Consider the following 21,237-nt stretch of genomic DNA (forward strand, 5'->3'; position numbering starts at 1 on the left):
TTGGACACTTATAAACTGGGAAGCAAATGAGGAATTGTCAAGAAAACTGCTATCATATTCAAAAAGTTTCATTAAAAATGCAAACATCTACAAAAACACACAGCAAGAGCACTGGACAATGAGTTTGAAAATGATGGAGCTATTGTTGTTTAAAGAAGAAACCTTCAGTCAACCTCTCTTGGGACGCCTGTCATTTTGCACAACCTTCCCAGACTCAGCCTTTTCACATGCATTAGATTAAAATCAGCCACGATCAAATAATTCCCAAGTCCTCGCCTGTTTAAATATTCTGACATCAGAGCAAATTAGCAATGTTGAAGGTTGCAAATTCGTCTTTGTTTACTTTCCACTCTGTTACGCCTCTAAGAGAGAATTAAAGGCTCAGGGAGCTCTAGCACCGTGAGGCTGTGATTAAGAGAGATAAGCAAGTGTGGATTACTGTTCCTCAGCTGTTGAAAAACAGGCAACAATCAGGAGATTACAGGTCGGTAAGGGATACAGAGAAAGGCATGATCTTAACAAATTTATAGCATCCTGATGCCCAACTTGTACCCTCAGCTAAACCAGTTCTGGAAATACATTTTATTCACTTCTGTTACATCATGCTGTATTCACTTTAGGAAGGATGGAAACGCCTTCAGCCTTTGTTTTGTTGAACTGGACAGAATACTGCTTTAAATCAAAATGTTCTCTAAGTTTATAGAATTATAGCAATTTCATAGGTAAATCTGGGGCTAAGTTAGTCACGTGCACGTTATTTCACATGCTATGTAGAGGGACTTGAGAACATTTGACTAATAAAAATAATGTCAGCTTCATAATTTTGAAAAGTAAGACTAAGAATTCAAGGGCTTAAAAGAGTTTTAAAATCATCAGGAAATCTGTGGCAATGGCTTTATTGACTTGCATAGTTAAAATAAAACATACATAACTTATACATTCCTTTGAAAAATTAAGAGCAAAAATGTTGACTTTTCAGCTGGAGCTATGCACCAGGGGGAAAGTCAGGTTTATAGAGTGACTAGGGGAAAAAGCATCCTTTTCAGGGTTATTAAATACAATGGATTCTACCCAGAGTTTTTATGAATGTATAAAAAAAGCCTCTAAAAATATTTTGTATGTGACTCTGATCATCCAGAAAAATCACCAGGGAACAGATCATCCACCTAGTTGGCACTATGAATCAAAGTGGTTTTTGACAGCAGAACAAAGCAGTATCATGAGTGATACACAAACACTCAAAATATTCTCTTGTATTTATGCAACTATAGGACTACTACACACTACTTTTTATGGTTTTACCATTTTTTTCTTCTGTCAAAAATCAATGAAATATGAAAGAATAATTTCACCTTTTTTTTTTTTGTAAGAAGCTATGATGTACTTAAAATCAGTCAGAAATAAGTCACAGAGACAGAATGGAGGGAATGTTTATTATGCAAATTTATTTGTTTGTTTGGAAAAAAAAAAAAAGGATTCCTGAAGAGCTATTTTTGGCAAACACTACATCACTTCTGCAGTACATACACTCATCTTCTATTAACCAGGGCAGGGAAAGGCTAGCAAAACCACAGGCCAAGGAGTAGGCTGATGCTTGCAGACAGACACCCATGCCAACTTAACTGCAGGAGTTGCACTTCAGACAGAAAGAGCAATAAATCCCGATTGCCAGCTTCAGCTGCTATCAGCACGCCTTACCCAGAGAGCCGCTGTTAGCCTTTTCCACCTCAGTGTATCCAATATGCTCTTACCCTCTTCCTGTTTGCCACAGTGAACATGGGATCTCACTCCCAGTTAACACTGCAACCACTGTTTCAAGCCCATGCTGGCAACCCGTCTTCTCATACATACCTAACGATAAGAACTCATCAGTTGTTTACGGCTTTGACATTCCCAAATAAATGGTTAAGTACTTCTGAGAAGAAACCTCTAGACAAAGCAGAGAAATAAACTACAATTGATATTAGTGTCTGTATCACTACCATAATATTGTCAGTGTTGTACTTTGGAGCATCAACATATGAGTCTCAGTAGACTTTTATTCAGATACATTTATTTATTTGATGCACAGCAGCTCTGTGGAGTCCGCACTGTTTGCACAAGTGATTGACGAGTTAGCACCTTTTCATTTTCCAGGAAAAAATATTACTAATCTCAAAGACCTCCATGAAAACAAGGTAGAGCTAGCCATAAAATATCGGAATTATTTGTTCATTTTTCCTAGCATTAAACAGTTAGAGGATGACAAAACAAACAAGCAATACCTTTTATTTAGTGCAAAGAGAAATAAGAACAAGATACAAATTTCTTAGCCCCTGGGTATGAAAAGCTTCCTGCCAAACAGAATCTCCCTGCATGCAATTGCCTGCTAGCACCCTTCTCTGTTTATGCAATACCATGAATAAGAGCTTCAGGATCATATCTTCGTTCCTGAATATGTTGTATTCCTACACACAGTAAAGTCAAACAGTGTGCATACAGTATCATAGAACCATAGAATGGTTAGGGTTGGAAGGGACCTTCAAAGGTCATCTAGTTCAACCCCCCTACAAGGGGCCAGGACATCTTCAGCTAGATCAGGTTGCTTCAACTTGATCAGTATAACATATATAGGGTACGTTTGTTTCTAGACTCAATAATACTCAATGAGGAGGTGTGTCCAGCATGACTTTCATCCACCTTCAATTTCACAGTCTAGTTAGGCCAGAAATCTTTAGAGAAGTTTCTGTCTACTCTTCTAGATCTATAGAAGATGTTTTACAAACTCTACAGCCATACCCCAATAAAACATCTGTGCTGTGTGAGGACTAGAATACCACAAAAATCACCCAAATTCTAAAGAATGAAAAATGTTTTCTTCCTTGTGTAGAATGTTCAAAGTCTTCCTCATCTGAACTCTGCTCATTTTGATTTATCTCCAAGACTTTTTACCTTCACTTAGATATGAAAATGCCAAGTGCTGCCAAAAGACACATAAGTCAACTATTCCCCTGAAAAGAGCTCTAGAGTTATAATGAGTTTATTACAGCCAGTACTCATTGGACAACATACATTTCTGAAAAGCATTCTAAGTTTGTAACATACTCATGTGGTTCAGTCACCATATTAGGATGCCCTTGGATATATCCCCTGTATGGGATACACTGGTATGGTTGCACCCCTAACTTTTAGAGAAGAAGTCTGGAAGAGGGTAGACTTAGATTAGACATAAGAAAGAAATCCTTTACTGTGAGGGTAGTGAGGCACCAGCACAGGTTGCCCAGAGAAGTTGCGGATGCCCCATCCCTGGAAGTGTTCAAGGCTAGATTGGATGGGGCTTTGAGTAACCTGGTCTAGGACAGAAAGGCTGGAACTAGATGATCTTTAATGTCTCTTCCAACCCAAATAATTCTATAAATCTACTTCAGGAAGGTGTGGTATGTTCCCTTACATGTACATTTGTTTTGCAAAATCCATGATCTAAATAATCCACGTAACAGATCAAAAAGCTTTCGTCCTCCTTATTCTCTGACATAAACTCATGGGCCAAAACGTCTAGGTCTGCATTTTGTGAGAGCCTGACTTTCCTGCAGACCTTTTACTACAGATGAAAGTATATTATAAGGATTTTCTTGAGATGGGACCTGTAAGAATTTTATTAGATTTTGAGAACTTCAGGCTGGAATAAGCTGTACAGGCCTTTTTTAGGCTTTGCTGCAGAACATTGAGCACTCCTCACCACACTCAGTAATGGTCTATTATTATTTTTCGTATCACTGTTAAGGACCCTAATCACGGAAGCCATAAAAAATATCCTAAAAATTAACAATTTGAAAAAATATTAATATGTTGCAATATACTTTGTGTCTCAAAATCTGGTAGCTCCATTCCTTAAGTCCAAAATTGAATGTGCTGTGCAAAATTTGCAGCTGAAAAAAGTTATTCTTTAGGGATCCTAAACATATGGCCTCTAGGTGTCACACTCGACCATGTCATAATACGCTATTTACGGATTTCTTGTATTTTTTCATAGCAGGTAAGAGACCTTGATTTTATCCATTCCAGGAGTGATGTCACATGCTATTTGCAAATTTCTAATTAAAAAAAAAACTTAAAAACCAAAACAATACAGTAAATTTCTGCCTCTTTAATACAAGTAGTGCAGTTATTTTTTGTTGAGTAATTGTTTTTGCAAACATCTGAAGTATCATGATGCCTGTTAGTTAAATTTATATCATTCTTTTGGATCATGGATTTGGAGGACACATCAGGAACTTTAAGAGTTATGTACATGAGCTGTGCAGAAGTAAAAAAGCGTTACATGTACAAAATCACTAGAATATATTAATAATGTACACTTAAACTCTTCACTGTTTCTCAATTACTTCAAAAATCTTTGCAACAAGAAAAAAATCATTTTTGGAAAATTAATAAAGATCCCACTTTCATGAATGCATGAGCAGCAAAAATCTAGTCATTTAGTTCAAACTTCAAAAACGATCTGCTTTTATTAAGGTAAGAGTAATTCTTGGACAGATTTCTCTTTTTTGAAGGTTTTTTTTCTGTTTGATTACATTGGGAAGGGGTGTAGTACATAAGATTTTAATGAGACTTTCCAAGTCAAGTCTGTTCCTCCAATGTGTGCATATACTTTTGAAATTTGTACATCTAAAATCAATGGGAACAGCTGGACCCTATGCCTAACGTGAACTTATGGTGAAAATAAATAAATTTCGCCAGACAGCATGCTCACTGGAGAAAAATAGCAGTTAAAACTGATAACTGTAAATGCAAATAAGTAGAATAATTCACAGGACCTGAAAAGCAGGCAGGGAGATTTCAAAGACACAACGGAGAGGTAAGTACTGAACTCCCTGGCAAGGGGAAGAGAAATAGAATGGAATAAACAAAGAAAATCAGTGCCCATTATTGCCTTTGAAAATCCTCTCCAGGGAGAGCTTAGTAATTTGCACATACCAAATCACCTTTAAACAAAAGCCACCTTCAGTCAATTTTAAACCTTCTCCTTATTAAAATACTATTGATTGATCATTCTTCATCTAAATGCCTGACAAGCCAATTTCCATTTTCAAGGAGGGAAATGTTGGTCTTCTTTTTCAAGCCATAAATCACTCAAACATCCTGTTATCAATTCTCAAATTAGTTAAGTAATATAAATTAATAAGAAAATTAAACAAGGCTGCTTTCTTTAGTGAGTTGTTGTTTCATTGGGGTTTTTTTAACAACCGATACATTTAACAGTTTACAGAAATGGATAGTAGTGACAAACACAATATAGCTAGAAATAGCTTTTAATGATTAGTTAACTTAAGAGTCCTAATTTAGCTGGCCAAAAGTACAGCTCTGTGTTTTGTGCTGACTTCAACAGATCAATAAACAAGATAAGTATAACTTCAGGAAACTGATTAAAGCATCTCGCACCATTCTGACATGGGGTAAGAGAAGGTGAGATTTAAACCATATGAAATTAATGATCAAGGTTCATATGTGATTTGCTAACTAACCAAGCCTTAAGATAGAACTACATTATTTCATTAATAATAATATTTTGCAGAATCTTAGATTATAATTAAAGTCACAACACAGAAGATAATATCTGAAAATAAATCCTTTGCTCTCTAATTTTATGTGTGTTCCATCTGTCATACTTTCATTATATGGTAGGTCCTTTAACTGAAGGGTGAAAGGGAAATTCTAGGTCACTCTCACTGAAGTCAACTCTGTAGCAAACTAAAATGTAAAAACTAAATCTAAACAAGGAATGCAACAAAATTAATGAATTCTAAGCCCATATTAAGGAGAACATGATACCATTTCAAACCACATGGATAAGTAGTTCCAAGATGCTGAACTGTGTTAAGAAAACCTCCCATTCTCCTAAGTGCTGACTTTTCTTCCTCTTCTGCTGTTGCAGCACCATGCTCTCCTACACTCCATTGCACCAATATTTCTGTGGCAAAATAAAGAAAGCAAGTAACCAAACCTATACACTGAGATAGATGATATCACAATCACATATAATTGGATTTTCTGCATACAGATCACAATGCACTTAACACATTCTGTGTGCTGCTGAAAAATCTTCTCTAAATCATCAGCATTAGCATCAAAACTAGAGCTTCGCTAGGGGGATCAAACCAACCTTAAGGTGATGTGACACTTTCAGGACAGGAAAAAATTTCATTAAATTGGCACCACTGTTCTTCCCTATGGTGACAAAAGACATTATTGCCAGTTTTCTCCAAACTCTATTAAACTTGCATATCTGAAAATGAGAGAAAAAGCTTTTAATTAACTGTTAGTGGCAGCTCTAGTACTTCCACAAGTTTTTCCCATGAGACTCAAAACTAACCTTGGTCTAAATAACTGATAGTTGCATCCATATACTCTCTGCAGAATATATGACAACTTACTTTGATAAACTGCTCACTGAAGGAAGAAATGGTATGGAAGACATTAAAAGAATAAGGGTTTTTCTCTGTGATTGCACTGTTGTTGAAATAGTATAGAAACTTGCAAAGCAGTTGTCTCTAGGTCAGCATTGACTTCAGTTGCTACCATCAAGCTAGATGAGTGGAGCATGATTTCCTTGGAACAGGGAAATTTAATCTACAAAGACAAAGTGAGGTGAGGAGTACTAAAAAAAAAATTAAGCATGACTTTGAAACTGCAACAGCAATGTTTGAATGACACTGAGTTTGGTAAAATAACAGCTGGAGTTCAGGTAAAGAGATGAACACGTTCTACTGGTGTAAAAAAAAAGGTATGTCATGCATAGAAGTCAAACTTTACATAAGAACCTGTTTCCTCAATGTATCAATAGGATTAAAAACAATTTATTATTCTTTCCTCTTAATGCTTTTTTAATATACACATTGAATTTATAAACTTTTACAAACAAAATATCAAAACAATTTATGTCAGCTTAAATCTCCTAGCACCCATATATAAACACAGATACAACACCCCTAACTTTAGTTGTTTGGCTGATATATCAGTGCCTAAGTAGAAGCTTATTCTTCTGAGATATCCCACATGGGAAAGGAAAATGTCAATTTTTGTAATATGTGGCTAAAACACTCTCACCAGTAAGCCAAACTCCATCCATTGCCTGCAGACACACATACACTCCAACATTCATGTCGCCATCACAGATATTGACTCTAGGAGGTATTTTCAATGTTTACAAAAGCTATTTTTTGTAATTTTTTTTATTAAATACAAAACCAAATAAATCAGAATTTTAAATGAAGAAAGATGAAGAAAACAAAAAATAGCTACTAGAAAACCATTATACTCAACCTGTTATGGAAACCTTGGAGGATAATTGCATGTTAAATCCCCAGATCATTTCAGTTTTTCCTTCTTCCTGCAGATATACAGTCATAATTATAACATATGTAGAAGTCTGCCCATATCTTATTATAGCACATGCACTTATCTAAAGAAGGAGTTTAAATATTAGGTCTTTGAATAGATCCTAAATACTGAAAGGTGATGACTATCAAGGCACATCGTACCTCACTTAGGCTCAAGTAGGGTACAATTCAGTAAATTAATATCCTATAAAGTTACAGAGTTGCCATAGCAAAGTATTACACTGACAAGATTCAGAAGATAACTCCCTTCATTATGTAAAACACTTTAAACAAGCATACGCTTACATCAAATCTCCTCTTTCTGTCAATAACTGGTTGACTGGCAGCCACAAAATACTTGCCTGATTGCCAACCTTATGAATTTGATTTTTTAAAATATAAAATGTAACTATATTGAGTTATTTGACTGCAATGATTTCTAATAAAAATTATTCTTGATCTGGATATAGACAGTTTGGCAGGGTTTCTTCTAAGTTCTCAAAACTTAATTTTCATTTTGAAGGGATTGGTGAAGTGTACTGAGGGTTCCCAGCCTCTGTTAGAGTCAAGACTTCTGACTTCATATCCTAGGTTTTCTAGGTGGTTACATACTTTTGAAAAAGGGAAGAAACACATATCTTGGATCTTTGGAGGAAAATCCATCTTCTTATCTCTCTTATAAGTATACAAAAAGAAAACGGCTGTTGTCTTTGGCCAGAACAGAACTTATTTTCACCAAGCATCAGGAAAGTTTAAAGGAAATCATCTGTTACAGAAAAGATTTTTATTTTTTTTTGTAGTGCACTCTTTGTAAGCAATTCTACAAAAGAAAAATAATTAAAATACGAATAGGGAATAGCATTTTCATTGCATTTACATCTTCAGAATATAATGCAGAAGCCAGTCTTATTTTTTTCCCCATTTGAAAAAAAGTGCAAGAATTTTCTCTCTCTTCTGTGTTTCATATTCCCTTTCACATTCCTACCCTTACGTTAACCTGCAATTTCAAATACTGATCTTCAGATGATATCATAATGAAACAATCCCAAATGAGTTTCTTTGTCTCTGTATAATGAAATACAGAAGATAGTATTCACTTGATTTCAGAACGTACCATTATCTACTGTATTCTTAAACTATTAAAAGAAAGAACTTGAAGTCAAAAAATTAAAAAACCTAATGCATACCTCTAAGCAGAAAGTAATCAAAATTGATAGAAAACATTTGCTTTATTGTTTGTTTTTATCCCTAAATTATGATTTTTGCAAGAGCCCTTTAAATGGCTTTCACTTTAACTGCATTGCAAAAATGAGATCATATTCATTGTATGCCCTTCATTAACTCAGCTGATGGTGTTTTATTTCCTACAAAATACAAAGTCTGATGTTTGTTTCATAATTTGACATCGCTAGCGTATGCTGAGAATAATTAGCTTCACTGTGGCAGAACAAATGGTTTCTTTGCAAAGCACAAACACAGCTTTTTAACAAAGATTATTAGTAAACTTTCAAGGTATTTCTTGTCTTACAGAAAAGCAATTATTTCATTTTTAATTAATTTTTCTATACCCTGATTTCTCTAATGAGCCCATATTCTATCTGATGGTAAACAGTTTCAATAGATCTAAAAGAAAATGAGAAAGGACACTTAGCACAAGTGTTATGTCTGCTATACTGAAACACTTATTATAAACATTATTATAAACATTATTATAAACAGTAAACACAGTTTAAAAGACTAAGGGTTAACCAGAATGGCAATAATATGGAATTTCCTTACAAATTATTAAGCTATGATGATTTTTTTTCCCCCTAAGACTTACCATAAAAAGCCAAATATCACATCTATAGTTTGGCAAACATATCTTAACGTATGTAGGTATCATATAAATGAAGCCAAACAGCTACACTCTCACACGAAACTATTCTGCTCATCTATTTTTGGAATTACAACATAGTAACCATTATGTGACTTCTGGAAAGGTGTACTTACGTTAAAATCTTATGAACACCAGTACAGGGCATGGATCAACAAGTGACAGGCGGAGAACACCTGAAACATCCGTAAAGGTGCGCCCTGACACCTTTGTGGGCTGATTCGATTGGCAGTCTATCTCTTGTTCTTTACCTGCCCTCCATGATATTTAAGGTGTTTTTGCAGAAGTAGTATTATTAATCTCTTGCTGTGGTAACAGAAAAGAGTAGGCTCCATGAGTTAGACATAGTCATTGTACTCTAGGTCAATCACACCTCCTTGAATATCACTCAGATGGAAGACGACAGTACCAGTGATCTTCAAAATAACATGCAAAGTTAATATTGCACCTAGAAATACTAATGAGGAAGAATTTTATATTCTGACTAATATGTAAGACTGTCATCATTATAGGATACAATAGTATTTCTAGCTTATTGTCATAAAATTTCAACTTTGGCAAGAACAAGAGAAATAATCTCCATCCATACATATATCAGAACTATATATAGAACTTAATAGAGCCTAAAATCTTCTAGATAAAAAAAAAACAGAAACGCTAGCCTGATTCAAGGCCAGTAAGTAAACTGATAAATAGTTGCTAATGTTGAGTTTTAGCAATCCCTGCATAAAGCTACCAAACCAAATTTCACTTTTCTATAACAATCTAACATTCTACATAAAACAGATGGGAAGTTAAAAGGAAAAAAAAAAAACATACACACATACACACACACACAAAAAAAAACCAAAAACAAAAACAAGAACAAAAAAAAAAACCAAAACCAACCAAAAAAACCCCAACCACAAAAAAAAAAATCCAAACTACCCAAAAGAACAACAACAACAACAAAAACCTAATACAAACAAAACCAAAACGATGCAATCGTTTTCAGAAGACTACAGCTACTACAGCTCAAACACCCTGAGTTAGCATTCCACAGCAGGTGCGATACCGCCTCACAGCTTAGAGACGAACTCTAGTCCTCAGCACCTTGGACAGGGTCTTGTGAAGCTCCGTTGAGCTCCATTAATCAGAGCGTAAAGAACGTGCAGCGCACTCCTTATTCTTCCATGAAAATTTTGCAGTGTTAAAATGCATGCATAGCTAGCCAAACATAGATGAACTGGCACAAACTTGAGGTCATCCATACCTTGTCTTTCAGAGTCACATACAGAAACCATTAGTCTCAGACCATGCTACACTTTTTTTTAGATACATCAAAAGTATATCTATGCAGAGACACTATAAAAATACTCCTCTTAGAACTTTTAAACTCTATTTCACAGGAATTAAAACATTATCTTTGAGCTGCAGCCCTGCTGTCCTCAGAAGTTTTTCTTTTGCTATATCTTTTTGTTAAGTCAGAAGAAGTCATACTACTAAATGAACACAAAATTAAATTGAGCTGACAGATGAAATGAACTAAAATCATACTTGAGAACAATCTATTAAGAATATAATGGTTTAAATGGGGGGGGGGAGATTGATACACTTCCATCAAGACGAATGTAACAAAATATTATCAAAGTCATAAGAAAGAAGTTTATGGAAAGGTAGAAGAGAAATCTGAATCAGCACAGTTAAGTTCATGCTAAAAAAAAAAAAAATAAAAAAAAAAAACCAGAAGAAAAATCATCCAGAAATCCAGAACAAGATTGTTTACAGGGTCTTTCTCTAACCCTCTTTGGATGGCAAAATTTTTCACATTTATCATGAATAGATTACACATACTTCTAAGATGTTTCATTTAAAAAAAAAAAAGAAAAACTAATGCTATTTTAACAGTTGTGATTTTATTGAGGCAGTTGAAATTGTTAAAGTCAGTGTAAACAGAATTAAATTTAAGCCTCCAATTATCATGTAGATTATACTCAGATGAGGCATTGGAGAAATTTTGCTGATGTTCACTGCAAGAAATCAATATAAAACTGAAATTAAAATATTTATTTTAGAAATGCTTTTAAAAATAGGCTTAAAAATTACTATTTGGATCCACCTGCAGGCCATTTCAGAAAGATTGCAGCTGAGGGGATGAGACAGCAGGGAAACCCATTCAAGCTGATCCAATTTAGATATGCAAATTTTATCTTGTGTGTTTGAAAAGAACATTATGGCACAGCATAATTTGCACCTTGAGTTCCAAAGAATAATATTTCTAATCTAATGAAAACATGCCTCCATTGTTCACTTTCCCACCATTCTGATTTGGTCCAATCTACTGTCCTCCTATCCACTTAAAACTGTGTTTTTTTCTGTATTTGAAACAATTAACTAACACTTAAAAAAAAAAAGCAAAAAGAAAATAGAAGGGTATTTATTTTTGTAGTTACCTAAAAAAGGCAATGTTACAACTGGCTGACTGATGTAGGATAAAGCCTGTAACAGTAATTACAGTGGGACTAATATAAGCCCTACTCTAAGGATAAAACGCTAAATGAAATAACTGAAGTTTAAGATCACATGTTTGACACAGTGCACTGATAGCTTACTTTTATTTCTCTTGATTGCTCCAAATAATGATATTTGCTTAATGATAAACTTTTGTAAAAATATACAATTTTTTTTTCATCAGCGTGAGTAGAACAATACTGAAGATTGTTTTGGCCCACACGATTTATACTTGCAACTACGACCTATTATTATTATTTCTTCTCATTCAGTGGTACTATTGATACAGAACAAGATAACATGTCTTAGAATTCATGAATGTATAAGTTATCTTAAAAAGAACTTGCGTAATGGAACTAGCATTAATGCTGATTACTGTCTAGCTCAACAGACAGTAACAATAATAGGCTCAACGCTTCAGAGCAAATTTTCTTCTTAAAGCTGCAGAAGAGGCCGTTCTTGCCTTCCTTCTAAATATGCATAAAAATTACATTTCTGTAACAATAAGAAACAACAGATTTGAGCAAATATGGCTGGGATAATGTTTAAAACAAGATTCACAAAGCATACTTGTTTTTTTCTACAGAGTTGGGGAGCAATCATTGTATTGCTCTTCTTTTTAAAAAAGCTGAGCTACATGAAAGCTCCCAAACATGTAGAATATTATCAGATGTGGAATGAGAAATTACATATCTGATATTGTAAGGGTGAGTACAGTCAGCAAGCAAATTTATTTTGGAAGAGATATCTCAAAGATTATTATACACATAAAATATTACTGGAGCAAACTAAAATATGTGAAGTACAGTACTGGAATTATAACTTGTACCTAAGAAAAACTTATCAATCCTTTCATTATCATACAACTCTATAATTTTAAAACCATGAAGAAAACATTTAAATCACACAATTCGTAAAACAATAAAGTGTAAATTAAAATTTTGAAGTCATTGAAAAAAAACTTGAGTTTAATAAAATTCCCATTCCAGATGTGCCTTTAATTTTAAAGTGGCAGAACGAAGTTTCACTAAGTTAAGGAGCAGATTTTGATGTAAATTTAACCTCTTTGTTGAACCCCTCCCACTTCAAACAGGGTCTCCAAGGGTTAGTTGTAATATTCAGCTCAGCCTCTGAATCCTCACCCATTAAGATAATCAAATAATGAGCTCTATTCTGATAAATCCTCAGGATCTCACTTGTTCCACAGGCACAGGACTTATCTGTTCCTTGCTTTCATCCACTCTGGCCACAGTGGTAATAAAATAACCAACACTAGATATTACTGAAGATTACATTTACAAGTCCTTTAGCTGTTAACTCAACTATACCTGATAGTCCATTAAGAAAGGTTAAAAAAAAAAAAAGAAAAACAAAGGCTTCAAAAGGAAATTGCTTCCAGACCTTCAATACATGTAGTTGGTCTGACTGACAGTTTATTAAAAACATAGCTCTCCAACTATAAGTACAAAGTAAGAGAGACACGTGGCCACAGAAATCTGGAAGCTCAAATTTCTAGGAGTATGTCTGCCACCATTACACTGCCTGTTATTTATTTAGCAAAGATCAAAGTAATTTTATAATATCTAAATTTCATCTCTTTATTGTAATGACACCATAACTACCACTCATGTAAAAAAAAAAATCCAGTTAGAAGGGGATCAGCAAATAAATGGTTAATCTGCTGAAAATGAGTTTAATTGAGGACTCCTCCTATGTTCTCCATCCAAAACAATTACTGGAATAGCCCCAGTGCTGATGTTAGTGGGAGCTGGCACAGACTCTGAATCAGGAAATCAGCACAGGAAAAGTGCAAGGCCTATGCTTGTGCTATCCAAAACAGAAGAACCACAAAAATAAGTTTGCAATAGTAAGTTTTAACCAGTTTGTTAAACAGGGCAAAAGAACAACGCTCAGCCCAGTTCTGAGGGTGCTGGGCGACCTTGGCTTGTAGGATGAAAAATGAGCTGAAGGGGCTCAGCACCAGGCAAGATTGTGGGGTGCTGCACAGGACGCCAGCCTAGGGACAGTGGGAGGATACCTACAAATGGGATGGTCCATCAGCAATCCTGTAACTCTTCCATCAGATGACAAATGAACATGCAGTGTGTTGAAGAGGCTGGACCTTATCTTTAACTCTAGAGGAGATACTGTTGTACCACAAAGTTTTATATTAATAATAGCTTCATAAAATGTCATCTTATTTTGTGCTTGATTACAAATTGCTACCCTAGACATGGTGGAAGTCTAATAAGCATGTGAGGAAAACTGAGGAAATTAAAATATTTTAAAATTCATAAAGTCAGACAGAAATTTTTGTACTTTGAAAGTGCACAGAGGAGCTAAGTTGCAAGAGCACTCCATTCATATGGGGTTAAGGAATACACTTGACATCTCTTTGAATCAAGAGCACTTAGCCACATGGTTGAAATGAGAACTACCCTCATCTTGCTAGCATCCCTCAACTGCTGTCTTTCTCTGCCTAAGCAATTGCTATCCACTGGGACTTCTGTGGCTGTGCTACAGGATTTTGAACACAGAAAACCCTTTTGCTAAATTTCAAAAATAAAAATGGAAGTGTTCTTTTTGTGCGTGTTAAACTTTAAAAAAGAAGGGAAAAAGGTTCAAGACATTTCATTCAACATTGGATTCAGACATCACTAAAATAACACAATACCTTCATATAACCTATGAGTTATATTAACAAAACACGTATCTTACCATATGTCACAATTTACATTTCTTCTATTTAGATATCTCCTTGATATAATTTAGTTTATACAACGATAAGTTAATTCTGTATGGTAATTATGTTCATCAACATCCTGTTACAATTAACACTTTCCTTTCCTGCTTTAAATATAGCCCTGATTTCCTGTTAAATATGCTTTCCAAGAAGATTAGCACATTAACTTCCTCTATATATTTGTCATTGGGCGAGGAGAGGGTGGAACGCAAGTTTTGAAAACAAATGCTTTAATAGGAAACAAACTCCTCAACTGAATTGAAAGAGAAGTTACTTAAATTTTATTACATCAACTTATGCAAGTAACAAAACACCAAACCGCATTTAAGGTCGGGGGGAAGCATTCTGGAAAAAAAAAAAAATGGCAAGGAAGGGAAAAAAAAGTCTTTAAAAGGGATTTCACAGATACACATACATATTAGTTTGTGGAAAAAAATAAGGAAGGGAAGTGAATGTACAAGCAGGCAGATTTTCATGAATTCCAACTGTAATCTATATGTGTTCCAACATATATCATACATAAAAAAGGAAATTCATCACATACAAAGTATTTCTAGACAAAGCTTTTATTCACTTCAATTATATTTCTTGTCCTTTATAAATGATCATTTTAAGAGTAAATCCTGAAATCTGAACTCCAGGGAGAGAGAATTCCATCAGGCTGAAAGACAAGCATTTTAACTAGATAAGTCAAAACGCATTACAGTTACTATTTCTACATTTTACCTGGTTCTTAATTCAGAATAGCTGCTCACCATTGCTTTTCAAGTCTACCAGATTATCCAGGCATGATAGCACTTGCAGTCCAGTAAATATTTGCAATATGTTATAGTCTCTGTTTTGGTGATTAACAATCCATAAAGAGATTTTAAGCAAAGCTATCAGTTTAATCTACCAGGCTTTGCATTCACTATGCCAGACTGAGTCAGACAGTTTTAGGAGCAAGGCAATGATGTAGCCACAGCATCTGAACCAAGGCAGTGCATTTTTAAAAACCCAGGGGACTTACAGCCCCATTTACTCCATCTGTGATACACTATGGGGGAAAGAGAAGCAAGGTTTACTATGTATTTATCTACAAAACATGTTGTCAAACAGCTATTTTCAGTATACAGAAGTAAGTGTAATGTTTGGAATGTATATAAAGCATCTGGCATACAATTATTTTCAGCACAAACAAACAATATTTTCGTATTCTGACATGAAGAGCTTTTATGAGTAGCATTTGGCTGCTCCGTGTAACTTCTGAGACCAATAGTTTTCATTACAGCTGACTGTACATTTCTTCAATAGTGGAGCCACAAAGGCATGGCCCTTTATAAATAAGCAGAGCAGTTCTGGCCACACCGAGGAAAGACCTCCGAGATCATTCAGACTGCTATGCAGGCTGGGTTACTCTAGGACTGCTCTAGCTTCTACCTTCTGCTTCCCATTTGCTATCACACTAACCTAGGGTTGAATATACAGAATAGTTGCACTTGGCTTTACAAAGCTGGACTTCACAACACTTACATATATATCTTTACAGTACTCTCCAGCTAAGGACAACTTTTCACCTTACCTATGCCATTGGGGCAGTGAAGGATTACAGTACACTGGCACCAATCTGACCATCTGGCCCTAATTTTCAAAAGCCTACAAAAACAGAATAGTGCACAAAAACATGTGTATAATTAAGTTGATAGGTATTCACCTATCACATACAAATAAGTGCAGTCATTTCTGCATGTAATGGGCAAGCTTGAACTCTCAGAATAAAAAACAGAACTTAATACACACATTACCTTTTCTAATGTAAAGCAGAGCAATTTTTTTTTTATTTAATATAACACAAGTAGAGAAATGCACAAAACACATATTTTATCTTTTACAATAAGCTTGAAGCTGAAGCTGTTCTCCTGACATTAGCCAAGATTATGAATTTGAAATATTTTCAAGTCAACTTTGGCTGATGCATCAGTTTGCAGCAGGAAGTCAGGAAGCTTTTTTAAAAGAAGGCACAGTAAACATCAGAATTTTGCCTATTTCATCCACATTGAGTGTGTCTAAGCAGCTTGCTTAGATATTGGCTCTAGTACCCAGCAAGTATGTCATGACATTAGTAGATTATATTCTTGGAGAGTTCTCACACTTATCTCTCATTGTTATTTCAAGATCTTTAATTCCATTATCAGGACTGCTAGGTAAGCATGAAAGTTAATAGAACATGTGTCCTAATCCTGAAAGACAGACTGCCACTTCAAATTACTGATAAAAAAAAAGAACATACAATCAGACAGTTTATTATAAAAGCTACTGGGGAAAAAAAAACCTAAAAATACATAAAACTCCATAAAGATATTTCTTGGTAGTGATGGAACATGCATTTGTAGTTCTGGTTTCTATGATTCTGTCACAGAAAAAATAGATATGATCACCAAGTCGTGAAATAACTGTATGTAGAATACAAGTAAAAAAGATACTAAGATGGATTTGTCATTTAAACACCAGAACTACCACAGAATTACATAGTGCTTTAATTAATTTATAGTCCAAGTAGACTATATACTGAAAACAAGAAAGAATTCATTATTAGCACCTATGTACATGTTTCTTATCAAGATTCATTTATTGTGCACATTATCTTGTTTCATGCAGGAAAACAGGAAAAAAAAAAGGATGAAGCTGAAGTGTGAACTACAATAAGAAGCTGCCACTAAGTATCAGCAAAGGAAGCAAAAATAAGGGAACATAGTGTTTAAATTATATATATATATGATTATATGCATATAGTAGACTTCAACACACACACACAAAAATATTTAGCTGTACAAGAGACATCTGAGATTAATTACAGACTAATTTTGTACAACAGCTTTCCTTACAACTAAAGGCTTTTTTTTTAATCCACCTTGTATTGTGAGGATATTTATTTATTTATTTTTCCTGATTATTCCCCTGAAAATTATCTATAAATGCATGTTTGCTAAATGTAAGCTTCTCAGAGAGGCTAGTTGGCAGATATAAACAACAAGGCTAATCCCTGAAGATCAAATAAAAAGAAACATTATCTGAAAAGTGATCATTCTGAAAAGTGTACTGGGAAGTGTCATCCTCAATATGCTAATGCATGAAGATAGATAAAAGCTGGAAATTATTGCTCACTTGTCCTACACTGTGTAGCTGCCTTATTCCAAAAACCAGCAAAAAAATAAATGAAGCTTACAAAAATAATTTAGAGCATGCTATGGATATAATATGAAGATCCTAATTCAGAATATACAATAAAATTTCTACAGAAACCTTTTTGTTTGTTTAGACTTGAGTTTTTCAGTTAAAAGTTCTGAGTTAAATCCTTGCAAAAAATATATTTTCCACCTCTATAGGGCCTTCACGTCAATTTTCTTAATTCATTACAATTCCAGCTATTTACAAAACCTTAGAGTTATCTTACGCATATTTAATGACTTCACATGTGTGTTTATAAATATAGTGCTTAAAAGCACTTCATGAGGAAGGATAGTGGTGGTACAGTGGGAGTTGTGGCGGCCTGGACATTGAAGAAGGCACTGGGGAGGAAGCAGGCTACATGTGAGGCCTTTTAGGACATGTACCAGTATCCGAGGGTGACACTGACGTACAACACCACCAGACAGCATGCTTTGATGAACACCTGAGGCCAGTACTGTACTGGGAGCAGATGTCTACAGCAAGAGAGAATATTCCCAGCAGTGAGAGAACGCAGCTGCAGGCCATTCCCTCAGCCCAGCGGAACACAGACCATCTCAGCTGGGTGTCTCAGAGGTGCCAGGTGCAGTTGTGTCCCAGGAAGCACAAAGCACTTGGCAGTTCTGGTTGCACTACCAAACGCCTCACTGCTGCAGATAGGACAGAAATTCCTGTCAAAGTACACAACACAACACGTTCCTTTTAATGCCAGGACAGCTATTCATTTGTAATGGGAGATTAAATAGATCCCATGGCGCAACATTTAGGCATGCAAATCTAGGCTCAAATAATGTTTTGTTTCCAGTGTGTTTCCAGTATTTACAGTAATCAAAATTTCAAGAATTCAGCACTCTTGCAAAGTCTGGAATAAGTGTTCGGCTTTGCAAATTCCAGCAGAAACTGTATAAAATTGGGATCAGAATAACTAAGAAACCACATTATACTATAGTATTTGAGCACTTTCATTTCCGAAAAAAAAAAAATAAATTCTCAATTATTGTTCTGAATGCAAACATGAGGTGATTCAGTTACAAGAAGTGCTATCAATGCTAGCTAGTTTTCAAAACAGAATTCCCATAGACTTTCTATAGATCAGGAGACACTACTTAAAACACATGCCATGAGATAGCACTATAGAAGTTTCCTTTACTGTCTGACATAACACTGAAAACATATCTAAAATGTTAAATCAACTATTACATCTCACACAACAACAAAGTAGCTCAAGATATTAAAACAAGTACTTCAAAGACACAGAGGTAACTCAACTGATTCAATTCATGCCTAGTCACTTGGGGTTTACATTCTTTTATTCTATTCAGCAAAAGAGTAGAAAAAAACAAAAACTGTTTTCCTTTAAAGTTCTCTGTTTCATTGCCTGGCATGGGCATTTTACAGTTACCAGTGCCCAGAAGATATTAAAAAGGACACTCCATAGTTGGAACCATCACGCATGAAGACAAACATTCACATCCCTAACCAGTTCATCAATATTATATCTTGTACTTTAAATGAATAAATATTCTCTCAGCTCCTTCAGTCCTACATTTTGAACTGTATCAACAATTACATACTCTACAAAATTAGAAATTACACTGACACTTCAATACTTCCATATGACTATAAAGAAGAAAAAAATTCCTTTCATTGTTCCAAGGCTAAATGAGAAGGCCATTGTAAGACTTTCCACTGTGCATTTTAATAATTTCAATTCAAAAAAAGTTTGTTGACTATAAGTTTTAAAAGATACAGAAGTCTACTTCCCAGTTGATGGAAAAATATGATGGTTCTGGCAGTTACCAGCACCCTATCACTTATTTTCACTAGGTCACCAAATATTTATTTTTTTAATATATTGCATATACATTGAATTAACACTTCAAGCCATACAAAAGATTTCAATATTTTCATTAAAAGAAATAAATCCATCAACTCTCAAGACTCAAGTTGTGTTAAAATGAAAAAGCAAACAAAAAAAAAAGTGCTTTCAGAAGTTAACTAGTTTACCGAGTAACTTTAATAACAGAAGTTAAAAGAACAATGTCTCATTTACTCTGGGTATGTTGGCAATCACTTAAAAATAGTCATATTTCCTGTAAAATTATTTCTCTGAAGTACATAAATAGGCTCCAACATCTGTGTAGAAAGGTACATGAACAAATACAAAAAGCAAGCTTGATTAAAGTACTTAGCATTATCAAGGGGAGAAAGTTGAGGAAAATGGGTCAGAACCATTCTTAAGAACTTTTCTCTCCTCACTATAAAATACCAGCTAAAGTTTAGTGCAATTTATGAGGGCTGGGGTCACTTCCCAAGCCCGTATTCATTGTGCCCAGGATAGGCAGCAGCTGGAGAAGTCTGCTTGGTTTTTGTCTGAAGTAAATCTTTCTTGCACGTATCTGTTTAATCGCATCTGCACAGAATGTTCTGAAACAAAGAAAAAGTTACACAATCCAGTCTGACCTGCAATCCGAGAGTTCAAACATAAACAGCACTTTTCAGCATAAATCAGTCAACCATACAATGCATTTGATTTTTTTCTTTCTCCATTAATCACGTGCTTGAATTTTCCTATTGCTGTCCTGGAAAGAAAGGATATCATTTTCTCGCAACTATTTCAGAAAGTACATGCATTTTGATGGAAATGCGCAATACCACACTGCCTGTGGGAGTTCTGCAGTACACATCTTGAATAGGAGTCATCAGTTTCCATTGTTGTTATCTACATTTCAACTATATTTCATTATAGTCAGTAAGGATCTAGTCAATAAGACACAATTTATCTTGCCTGGAAGTGTATATCTAAAACCAATCAGATGAGTCCTGCTCTAAAATATCAGAACACTCTTTGAATATAGAAGAGGTGTCATGTTACCTACTCAGCTACAGACACCTAAATTAGATTAAACCCGTGTTCTCTGGCTTCCAGATTTGGAGTATGTTTGTTCTTTCTGCAACAATGAAAAAAAAAAGAATTCTTTATATGGCAATCAAAGCTCTTTTTAACATTTTAATTCAGAAACCAGTCTATTCCCTGTTCTTACGCTTCTGTCTTGGTTTTGTTTAGTGGGGGGGTGTGCTTTGGTCGCAGGTTCTGCAAGAAGCTGCTAGAAGTTGTTCCCCTTTGTCCTGTGAACTCGGCTGGGTCTAGGGTGGACCCGCAGCTGGCCAGGGCTGAGCCAACTGGTGATGGAACATTCAGTGATAATGCCTCTGTGATCAGGTATTTAAGAAGGGTAAAAATAAAAACAAAAAAAAAAGAAGAAGAAGATGTGAAGAAGCTGGAGCGGGCGCAGAGAGGGGGAGGTTCGAGCCTTGTGGGCCTTGTGGCCCTCACCCTCTGGCCTCCTGCCGTGCAGCCATCTGCGCCCAATTTAGCCCAGCCCGGCTGCAAGAAGTGAAGAGAGGAGATGAGATGTGAAGAGAATCTGAGAGGTGCCTGCCTGAGCTGATTATGAATAACTTCTTGTGAGGGGAATGGCTACCAAGGTCAGTGAAGAAGGAGGGGGAGGAGTAATGTTGCTCCTGGCAGAGATTCCCCTGCAGCCTGTGGTGCAGCCCAT

At 35.3% G+C, this 21,237-nt stretch overlaps 1 protein-coding gene across 1 annotated transcript in view; it reads right to left on the reverse strand.

Moving 5' to 3' along the window:
* The window catches only part of THSD7A (thrombospondin type 1 domain containing 7A), a 230,822-nt gene that overhangs the window by 198,264 nt on the left and 11,321 nt on the right, over positions 1-21,237 (reverse strand). The gene's annotated exons all lie outside the window — the stretch shown is intronic.

This window comes from Chlamydotis macqueenii, chromosome 2, assembly GCF_036417535.1.
Source record: "Chlamydotis macqueenii isolate bChlMac1 chromosome 2, bChlMac1.mat, whole genome shotgun sequence".
Lineage (NCBI taxonomy): Eukaryota > Metazoa > Chordata > Aves > Otidiformes > Otididae > Chlamydotis > Chlamydotis macqueenii.